The sequence below is a fragment of the Notamacropus eugenii genome, chromosome 2, assembly GCF_028372415.1.
Source record: "Notamacropus eugenii isolate mMacEug1 chromosome 2, mMacEug1.pri_v2, whole genome shotgun sequence".
Taxonomy (NCBI): domain Eukaryota; kingdom Metazoa; phylum Chordata; class Mammalia; order Diprotodontia; family Macropodidae; genus Notamacropus; species Notamacropus eugenii.
The window spans coordinates 485,548,905-485,560,710 of NC_092873.1; the positions used below are offsets into that span (position 1 = coordinate 485,548,905).

Genomic DNA, 11,806 nt, shown 5'->3' on the forward strand with positions numbered 1-11,806 from the left:
AGGTAAAATTAATAAAAGAGAATATGAGAAAATCATTGAAGCAATAAACAAAATGAGGAGTTGATATTATGAAAAAAAGAAAAAATAGATAAACCATTGCTTATTGTGATTTTTAAAAAGAGAAAAAAATCAGATTACTAGTATCAAAAATGAAAAGCATGAGTATGCCACTAGAGACGAAAATAAAGCAATTATAAGGAGTTATTTTGCCCAATTGTAAGCCAATAAATTTAACAACTAAATCAAAGTGGAAGAATATTTGCAAAAATACAAACTTTCCAGATCAGCAGATGAGGAAATAGAATATCTAAATATGCCTATTGTATAAAAAGATTGAACACAAATGAGCTTCCTAAGAAAAAAAACAAGAGGACCAGATGGATTTATAAGTGAACTTTAACAAACATTTAAAGACCAACTAATTCTAATATTAAATAAATTATTTGGAATAATAGGCAAAGAAGGGGCCCTACCAAACACCTTTTACAAAACAAATACGATATTGATAACTAAACCAGGAAAAGTAAAAACAGAGAAAGATAATTATAGATCAATTTCATTAATGAATATGGATGCAAAAATCCTAAATAAAATACTATCTGAAACATGACAATACATTACACAGATGATACATTTTATTCAAGTAGGATTCATACGAAGAATGCAGGGGTGGTTTAACATAAGGAAAATGATTAAAATAATTGATCATATGAATAATAAAAGTAACAGAAATCATATAATATCAACAGATACAGAAAATCATTTAATAAATTATCAGAAATAAATCAGAAATGCATCTGAAACTACAGAGCCAGTCTGATTGTGAAATTAGGAAGGCCCCTGGGAATGAGTAAGGGAGAGGAAAGAAAAGGTTGTTTATTTCTATCCTCCAATCCAGATAATGGATAAGACAGTAGCTATAAGAGAAGACTGGGCAGGCAACACTAGGCTGATGCCACAGGGACTAGTCCTGCTGTTGTTCAGTCATTTTCAGTCATGTCTGGCTCTTCATGACCCCATTGGGGATTTTCTTGGCAAAGACGCTGGAGGGGTTTGCCATTTCCTTCCCCAGCTGATTTTACAGAAGAAGAACTGAAGAAAACAGGGTTAAGTAAGTTATTCAGGGTCAAACAGCTAGTTAGTGTCTGAGGCTGGATTTGCCACCCAGCTGCTCCTTTCCTTTGCCACTACCTACTCTCATGGTTTTCTCTAGATTTATTGCTCAAAGGTTGTCTGTCTCCCCAGTGAGGAACTAGACTCTCAGGGCTGCCATTCCATCTTCATCCCAGATTCCTGAGGAACAAGCTTCCTTGAAGGTATCCCAGGGAGGGAGCAGTTTCAGGAGACAGCAGAGCAATTCCTCTAAAGAGACCCAGACTTTCTGGACTGTCCAAAGTACTGATGGAGAGTGATTCAAGGTAGGAAGTCATTTGGATTGAGTAGATGGTGGCAGTACAGATGGGCAGTGTAAACACTGACAGTTGCCTTCATGTCTTAAAAGGAGTTTAGGATTCATGCAGACAACCCCAAAAGAGATTTTCAAATCCATTTTCCTGGAATGGCAAAGTTGGCTCAGGAAGCAGCTGGTCTCCAGTCTTAGGTCCTCTCGATCCCTCAGTCTGGTGTTTGTGGGAATAAACAGGTCAGGGCCACTGAGGGAGGGACAGAGGTGGTCATGACTCTTGGTGATTCTGATAATTATTCCTCAGGATTGTCTGTGGTAACTGGATGGTATCATCTTCTACTTCAAGAGAGCAGGGAGATGAGCAGAGAAGGCTAGAAAGAGGAGAGTCAGGCTTTAAACAGAACGTTAATTTCAAAGTGATAGAACAACTGGAAAGCAACTACACATGGGCTGGGTTCCCGCTGCTTATAGGAGGGATGCACTTTGGTGTGGCCAAATCTCAGTGGCTGTGCAGTGAACTATAGTCCTGACCACGTGATTACAATCACCCTGTAATAACAACAATGTGACAAGTTTGATTCAGAGAGGGGCTTCATGACCACAACTCAACCAAACTCAGAGAACACCTGCTGCTGGCCAAAACAATGCAGAATTTCTATTATTTTGCCAGACAGTGAGATCACCAGAAGGAGAGCACAAGGGATTGTTGCTATGTATGACAAACTCAGAGCACAAAAACTGGGTTCCTCTTAATCTCCTGACGTCTGTGTGCTTTAGAAGCGAATAAGATGCCAAAATCCCCACCTAGAGAAAACAGAGAGATGAGGACGAATTGAGGAAGTGGGATGTATAGAGCAAAACAGATGGAACAAGAGAGAAACATAAGGAAGGGGAAAACAGGAGGAGGTGGGATGTGGGGGAGGGAGCTAAGGCACCTCTTACCTTAGCCCTTCCTGTCTCCTGACGAGCCTTGGCTGTGAATGAAAAGAAAAGTTGTGAAGCCGAAGCGTTGTCACAGTAAAGCATTTGCAGAGTGCTAGGGATACTGTTGCTGTTCCACCTCTTTAATAAGACAGAACAAGACAGAAACTAAAAAGTATCACTCAAACTGCTACAATTTAAAAAAAAAAAAAAGATCCAAGCTTGCCCCATCCTCAGTTCATTTCTGTAATCAAAGAAAAAGGTGGCCAGACTCTCCGTGGGCGAACCCTACCTCCCTCCCAGCTGCGCAGTACCTGCTGGGTCTGCAGCACACCTCCACTCCAGAGCCCTGTCTTCTCATCTTTCTTAGCTAACCATGTTTGTCTTCTACTGAAGACATTAGATTTGAACCAGAAAGATCTGGATTTGAATTCTGATGCTACCACACAGAATCTGCATACAGTACAGTGGAATGAAGGATAGCTTCAGTCAAAGCAGAGCTCTGCCACCTGAGTGCCTTTAAAGAAGTTATTTAACTGGTGTGAGCATGGGGAGAAAGAGAAAGGCAGCCAAGACTGCTGAAAAGAGGCCAGATTAGAAGCTGGAGCACCACTGTAGTTCTGAGTCTAGCCCTTTCCCTTGTGTGACTCCAGACAAGCTGTTTCACCTTTCTAGGTCCCCATTGCCTCAACTTGAAAGTCAGAAGACTTTGTTAGATGACCAAGATCCCGTCCTGCTCTAAATCTGTGATATTATGAAATTTCAAGCTTTCCTTTCCCATTTCCACCACGCCTCACATAACCTGTCTCTGACTAAGGGAACCACAGAAGAATCAAGTTGGGATGGCCCCAGCCCAAGGGAAAAGAAGACACTTTATTAAATCTAGAGGATTGTCCAAAGAGACAAGAATGCTGTTAACCAAGTGGAATAGTCAGGGATGCGTCTCAGAAGTCACTCAGTGAAGATTTTAGAGTCTCTTAGTGACTATCTTTACTCCTGTTTCTTACTGTTTCTTTTATGGTATCCTTGTTTCTTCACCAAGTTAGATTTTTTGAGTGATAAATTTTCATTTTCTATTTATTAGATTTGTAAAACACTGTATCTAAGCACTCCACTCCAGCATCTGTGGAGTAAAAGAAGTCCCCTGTTGTGTTAAAGAATCTCACAGTCATAGGTATGTGTGTGTCTGGGGATTCTCTAGACCAGAGAAAAAATTCAAGGTCTGGGAAAGGACTGGGTCAGGATCTTGGCCAAGAAGAGAGCCCATTATATGAGAAACCAAGGGGAATCACATACCTGGTTTCTCGTGTCACTTCTAGTAACACAGGGCAGCAGCAAGAATCACAACCACCAGGGGAAATGTTATAATAAGCATTTTCCCAGTGCTCAGCTTCCCTCCTGATGTTGGGAGAGAGACAGATCTCAAATACACAGAATTTCTTCTTGCCTACCTCTACCTTCTCCTTACCCTCCACTCTTGCTAAATCAGTCATGCCTCAGGCTTCCCCTTTGTTCCTCCCTTATCTTCATTAGCCAAGCCCAGTCCTAGGCTATTTCCTGGCTTCTTTTAGTCTCAGCTCCAAGCCCACCTTCTACAAGAAGCCTTTCCCCATACCTCTTAAATCTATTACCTTCCCTCTGAGATGAGCTCCAATTGATCCTAAATATACATAGTTGCTTTGATGTTATCTCCCCCATCAGATTGTAAACTCTTTAAAGTCACAGACTTATTTTTTCTCTTTGTATCAAGTGAGCTAAATGTGGTATGGGGTCTGACACTTAATAAATGCTTGTATATTTTTTGTTGACTTGATCCAGGCTCCTTCACTCTACTGATGGAGGTCTTCACACATAACCCGGCAGATGGGGCCCAAGAGCCAGAAGAAAAGGACACTCCTCAGGCCTCTCTTCCAGGGAGGGGCCATGTGTGCAGACTTGCACAGTCTCTGCCTGGATACAGAACTATCCTGAAGGAGATGGTCTGGGAGATGAAAAGTAGAGAGGTTGTGGGGTTCTAAGAGTGTTTTATAAATTTTGTATGTGGATGACCTTCTTCCCCTACTTATGGGGTTCCATTGATATTCTGGGATCAGTGGAAGAGTTATTGAAAAGCTGTGTACTTGCAGCTTATTACTTGGGAGCTGTGTTCTCCAAACGAGGTGAGCATACAGAAATTGGATATCTGGCTAGGACTGCTAGGACCCTCACCCATCGGACCTGATCTTCACACAGTGAGACTGCCATGACTCTCCAAGGCTCTGTGCCTTGACTGGAATTAATGAGTGGTGGTATGGCATTGTCTAAAGGGTGAGCTTAGAATAAGGAAGACCCATATTCAGGCCCTGCTGCTGTGTTATCATAGAGACATCACATCTCTCTGAGTCTCAATTTATTCCCTCTAAAAGGATAACAACTGCAATAATAATGCCTGTGGGTGGGGTTTTTTGGTGGAGATCAAATTAACATTTCATAAACCTAGAAATACCATCTAAATGTCAAGTATTTCCATTTTCTCTTTCTAGCAGTTCCTTGTCCACCCCATAAGAACCACATAAGCTCAGTGCTAGGTGTCCATCTCTTCCCCTCAAGTGCCTTGCCCAAATCTCCTTACCCTGTACAGTGATAACCATAGTTGTAGACACATAGTTAACATTCCCTATTTTCCCTTGACAGTAGTAGGATCCACTGTGAGTATGATTCACTGGAGAGACAATATAGTTGAAAGTCTGATGGTCAAAATTTAAGGCTTTGTCGTTGTGGTAGTATATGACTTTATTTAGCGGTTTGCTCCTCCAACTGTCGCACCTCAGGATCATCGTGTCACCTTCCATGAATTCTAATCTCTCAGCTTGGAGTAGCAGCCAATCTGAAAGACAAACACAGAGGCCAATGGTTCAGGACATTTCCACTTGTCCTAGAGCCTTGGGCCATCTAAGATTTCCTGCCATCTCTAAAGACAAAGAAAAGCAGACCTTGACTCTGAACCTGAGGACCTGGTCTGAGGGACATGCAGAATGTCACTTTCTAGAATGTGCCCACATATTGCTGCTGCTGCTTTGTCCTTTGTTTTCAAAGAGGACCAGTGACATCACAGGGTGATGTCTTGACTCCTAGGTGAATTGGATTTAAGAGAGGCAGAGTTGCACAAAGTTGTCAGCCTCAGTCTCTTCCAAAGTCATCAAAGTCCAGTGGCAAGACAAAAGTTAGTCTGACTGGCAATTGGCCAGGATGACGTGGAGGACGCTGGGATCTTCAGTCTCTTACCAAGCACTAAGCATTCCACAGTGCCACCTCTCTTCCTATAAGATGCAGCTCAGGCATGAAGCCTTTCCTGCTCCTTGTAACTCCAAGCAATCTTCCCTCCAAAATGCCTTCCCTAGAGCTGTAGTTATTAATTTTATATGTATGCTGTATATATGTTATATGTCTACAGATGTGGACCTATATGTATATATGTGTGTCTACATAGACATACATGTGCATATATGTATGTGTGTACAACACTTGTTATCTCCCCCTTTAGAATGTAAACTTTTTGTGATGAGGGATTTTCATTCTCTATACTTGTATTTTCAGTGCTTATTAATAGGTCTTTAATAAATGCTTATTGATTGATTAAATGTACATCTTTAGTCCCCTGGTCATTCAATGAGGGGAGGTCAGGAAATTTCCTAGCAGAAATGAGCAGTGAGGATAGAAAGAGTCAGCGAGAGAAAGTTAGAACTCACACCTCAGTAAGGGTAAGAGTGAAAAGGACAACTGAAACTGCAGATTTCTTAAAAACTGTCCCCCCATAGCTCCTGACATATTAGTTCAGTCAGGATATGCCCGTTTCCAAGCTGTATTATAAGCAGATTTCAATTCTTCCCACCCCCACCTTACCCAAGGTTCCTTATCTTTCACTTACCTCTAGATACCTGTAGCTTCACAGGGTTACTGAGGGCTGTGTGTTATGTCTGACACTGGTATTCCCCACTGTCCTTTAAGCTGACACCTGGGATGAAGTAGGAGTCCTGGTGGATGGGGAGAGGTAACCCACTGTGGAACCATTGAATGAATTCCTGTCCAGGGGTCTGGAACCCTTCACAAGTCAAAGTCACATTTTCCTCTTGGAGCACATTGAACCATGGGGGCTCCAGGGTCACTCTTGCCCTTGAGGGACCTGATGGTTAGAGGAGAAGGGAATGAAGAAAAGGAATCCCCAAGGAGGCGTCAGATTCCAGATGTGAGAAGAGGATACCAGTGACAGGCACAGAGAACAGAATGGAGCATGTTTAGATAAGGGCTGTGGAGGAGACAAAAGGTCAGAGCTGGGTCAAGGGCTGGTGGCAATTTTCTCACACATTGACACGACACTGAGACATTAGACCACAGAGCCTTTTCCTGAAGGGTGGACAGCTCCCTAGGGATTCCCTAGGTCCCATCTGATTGTTAAAAAACTAACAAACACATACAAGAACAACAACCAACAACCACAAAACCCCAAGAGCTCTCATCTTCTTCTCAGAGGGAGCCCATCTCACACAAAGGCAGAGTGAATGATCTGAAGTTCAATCTCCAAAAGTTCTGGGGTCAGTTTTGTTCTGTGACAAGAAGAGGGATTCATTTAATGAAGAAATGCTCTTCCCGCAGGAAGGGGGAGAGTCACATTTGCCTCCATTCCAAGGCCAGGTACCCCAGCCCCTGCTACCTGCTAGCCTCATCAGAGGATCTGAGTCTCTGCCCCCAATGCCTCCTCCTCCAATGAACCCAGATGGCATAATACAGAGACCCAAGATCTAAGCATAACAGATACAGACACATGTACAGTGCACAGTACATATACTCAATGTGGTGTAGACAGCAGCACCCACAGACTGTGAGCTCCTTGGGAAAGGGGATTATGTTGACCTTTCTTTGTAACCCCAGCAATCACTTTGTGACACATCACAGACACTTAATAAATACTTGTTGGCTTGATTTGACATGATCCACACAGCACATACACAGACACCTAGAGATCAATTGGGGCAGAAGAAAGATGCTAGCTTGGGATTCAAGCATCTTGGATTCAAATTCTAGTTTAACTTCTTACCAGTTGTGTAAGATGTGTTTAGCCCAACTTGCCAACTGAGTTACTCAATTAACCTTTCTTGGACTCAGTTTTCTCACCTGCAAAATGAAGGAGTTGTAGTAGATGACCCCTCCCTCTGATCTCTGACCCATAACTATGTTGGCAACCTCAGAGCAACCACGTATATAAAGGGAGATGCCATGGGGAGTGAGGATGGAAAAGAAGCACTTATTAAGTGCCATTATATGTGTGCCAAGAACAGTACTAATACACATTCTCTCATTTGATCCTAAATCTTAACAGTGAAAACTGAAAGGGACCATAAAGGTTACCTAGTGAGTCTGACTGGCTCATTTTACAGATGAGAAAACTGAAAGTTAGAGGAATGAAATAATGAGGTCAATGTGTGATAAATAGCAGACTTTCTTTCCATGGAAACACACACAAGTCCAGGGATATAGAAGAAATGGGGATACATATAAGAACTACTCAAACCCAGAAGGGCAGTTAGATGGGACAGTAGTTGCAGAGCTCCAGGACTGAAGTCAGGAAGACCTGAGTTCAAATCTAACCTCAGATACTTATTACCTGTGTCATCCTGGGCAAGCCCAATATCCCAGTTTGTCTCAGTTTTCACATCTATAAAATGATCCAGAGAAGGAAATGCAAACCACTCCAGTATCTTTGCCAAGAAAATCCCAAATAGCATCATAAAGAGTTGAACAGGACTGAACAAAAACAATTCACTCAAACACAGAGAAACATGGAGACACACCTGAGCAGACTAGTCCTTTTTGGAGGGGATATTCTTCCTGTGACTTTGTGACTAGAAACCAAATTCCCAATCAGAAAGATCAAAGTTCAAACCCAGGTTCAGACACTTACCAGCTGTGTGTGAGTGAGTCACTTAATTCTTATTTGCCTCAGTTCCCCATCTGTAAAATGGGGACACGAGGAGAGGCAGACATGACTGAACCACCTAAAAACAGACTCCTGAGGAAGAAGATTGAATCTCTAGCAGCAGGAAGGAGTGGGTGGAAGATACTGAGAGAAGAGAGTTATCTCAGTGACAGCTGCTGCAGTACTGGCCCTAAAGTCTCACTCTGTCCTTAATCAGGTGGGTTCAAGGCCTCAGTCAGGATAGGAGCTACTGGACTGGATGTACTGATATGTGCTATACTGCATTGATATGGATGTTCAGGAAGTAGGGAAGTGAAGGGAATGTTTAAAAAAAAATAAAAGGTCAAAACTGAATACAGAACTTACCATTACTCCTGATGGTTGGAGCTGCAAGAGACCAGAAAGCAAGGATTAGAGCAGTTCAAGGAATCCAGGGGCTGGGCAGCTCCAGCATGGGCAAGGTTGGGAACCAGAGGAGCCTGTTGTGCAGTCTTTCCCCAAGGTTTCTCAGAGCTGCCTGGAATCAGAAGGATTCCAGGGGCACTGAATGTCCCCTCCCCGCAAACAAATAAGAAAATAACCTACTGGCTGCTCAGTGACATCTGAAATGACACCATTGGAGACCTTCCTGTAGCTCAATGTTTTGTTCCCTTCCAAAATGAAAACATCTTTACATCTCAGTTATCAACGAGTTTGTTGAACTAAATCCTTTCTTAAGAGTAGGATTTAATCTAAGAGTGCTCATGAGCAGGGAGAAAGACAGAGAAAGGAGAGTCTCTAGGGTAGTGGATACATCTGATTGTGCTTTTTCTTCTTTTCTGTTTGTTTCTTATTCTTTTTATTAGTTTATTTTATTATTTACTTATTTCTAACATTCTTTCTTTTTTTTAAAGTTTGAGTTCCAAATTCTCTCCCTCCTTTACATCAATCAGTTATCCACTGAGAAGGCAAGAAATGTGATATCAACTCTACATGTGAAATCATGCAAAAAGTATTTCCATATTACTGGTTATGCTTCTTAAGAACTAGGAAAGGCTATGGGGGCTGCAAGTTTAATTTAGGATTGGTGAGTAGTCACAGTTTAACCAGATGGTGCTGTGGATAGAGCACTGGACCTCAGCAGGAAGACCTGAGCTCAGAATTAGACCTCAGACATGTAAGTAGCTGTGTGATCCTGGGTAAGTATCTTAACACTGTCTGCCTCAGTTTATTCATCTGTAAGATGGGGACAATAACAGCACCTACATCACAGGGTTGTTGTGAAGATCAAATGAGATAATCCATGTAAAGCCCTTTACAATCCTTAAAGAGCCATTTAAATGTTAGCTCTTGTTATTAGTACAAAGGCAGAACTGGATCCTTGTCTGAATAGGGGAACAAGGTCAGGGATGTTCAGATGTTCAGAGACTGTACAGAGGGGAGGTGCAGGAAAATCAGAATTTTCTCTCCACATAGACAGAAAGACAGAGCTATGGGGAAAGCATCTTTCCAGTAATAGATTGAAAATGGAAGAATTGCAGACATTCCAGTGTCTTGGACAGAGGAATTGCTCTGAAAGTCAGGAGACATGGCCATTGATCTCAAGAAAGTCTCTTGCCTTACCAGATGTTTCTGGAACAGTTTTATGTCATTTATTAATTATGGGACCTTGGGCTGGACATTGAGCCCTCCCAGGTCCTGAGACTCATCTATAAAATAGGACAGCTAAACTAGATGGTATCTCGGGTCCTCTTGGGTTCCACAGTTCTATTCTAGCCTTTTCTCTTCTTCATTTTCACAACCAAGCACTGCCTATGATGAGGTCTGGAGATTTCTCTGCTTCAGTGCTATTCCTGAAATAGGTCCAGGGTTGATGGAGTCCCTAGGGCACTGAGGTGAACCAAAAGATGCCTGGAATTGATAGAGCTCTGGACATTCAGGAATCTGTCCATATATAAGCATGACATTTGGGGAAATGAAGAAGAGTGTCTGTCATGACCCACTGTGGGCAGGCCTAGAGCCTCTAGAATGCATTTGGCCTTGGTAGGGTAGGAGATGCACACACAGTATATCTCATCTCAACTTAAAATTCGATCTGGAGATGATTCCCCCAAAAAAGATGAAAGAAGAGGAATTTGCACCAAAATCAGAGCAATGGTCTGGCTTTGGAATCAAATGATGGCCCTGCTGCCTTTGAGACCTTGGGCAAATCATTTACCTTCTTTGACTTTGGGTTGGTTTGTTTTTTGTTCTTCATCTAAAAAGTGGGGGCAGAAAGGGGAAGAATCCAAGTGGTCACTAAAGTTTTTTCCAACTCTCAGTCTTTGATCCAGGGCCCCAGCTCAGTGCATTACACTAACGTAATGGGGACAGCCTGTGTACCCCTCCAACATCACCACCACCCTCCTTTCCAGACAATGTCTATATATATAAAGGAAGCAAACACGAATCTCTTAACTCTTCAAGCCTCACAATCTGCTCTTCCTGAATTATTGAAATGGGGGTTTTCCCCATTCCCTGGTTTCATGGATAAACACTTCCCTTCTCTCAGTAAAGAATCCCAGTTTTAGACATGGAAGAAGGGGCAAACACCAGCAAACTTTCATGATTTGAGCCACAGAGGGAGAAGCACCCTCATCCACCTCTTGACTGAAGCCATTTGATTCCACTGTGGTTATTAAAATAGAAACATCCTGAAGAAGTCTGTCTACTACTGAGTTGTTATGAGCCATTTATACCATAGAGAGGGACAGGTTCTCAAAGGAAGGCCACAATAGGAGGGAGAAAGTAAAACCCTCAGGTGCCTGGTGGGGAGAGGACACCCAGAGAAGAGTTTTCTGTAAGAATCAGCATTGTTGGCAACTTGCACATCTGTCCTCTGTCCTGATCCTAAGGAACTGGTCATGTTTAGCCCCTTCCCACTCCCACCTTCCTCCTTCTTTCCATCTTCCCCACTCATGCTTTCCTCCCATGTTGGGCCCTGAGGTAGAATTTGCCTTTGTCTTTGCACCCCCATTTTCTGCCACATTAAGCTCAGACTCACCTAGACACAAGAGTGTTACCCACAGCAGCACAGAGCTGGTGGTGGTGACAGGCTGGGGCATCCACAGTCTCCCCATGGCAGGCAGGGGATGCCAGGAGTGGATTCCAAACAGCACAAAGATTCAGAAAATAGCAGCACACACCTGACCCAACAATCCCAGCACAGTCCTCTTAAGAGGACATAAAACTCTTCTAAAGGAGGGACTGAGCATTAGCCTTCTACCTCAGTCTCCTCTCCTCCTCCTCTTTCACTCACCCTCCTCCCACTGAAGTCCCCCTTCCTTCTGCTCCTTCCCTCTTTGACAGTAGAATGCAGGGTTTCCTAGCCAAGGACCCACAGCTGGAACCAACTGATTACTCAACTGTAATTTCAGAGAAATCTATTAGATAGCAAGCAAACTCCTCCACCCCAGCCTCAGTGGAACTCAAGATGTAAGTTGCACTGGAAGTAGAAGAGTGTGTCTGTCTCTGTGTGTGTATGTGTGTATGTGTGTGTGTATGTATGC

General features: G+C 42.9%; 1 pseudogene; it reads right to left on the bottom strand.

The window, feature by feature from the left end:
- Window positions 1-4,764: 4,764 nt before the first annotated feature.
- Window positions 4,765-11,463, bottom strand: LOC140529856 (low affinity immunoglobulin gamma Fc region receptor II-a-like; annotated as a pseudogene).
- Between the last annotated feature and the right edge of the window lie 343 nt (window positions 11,464-11,806).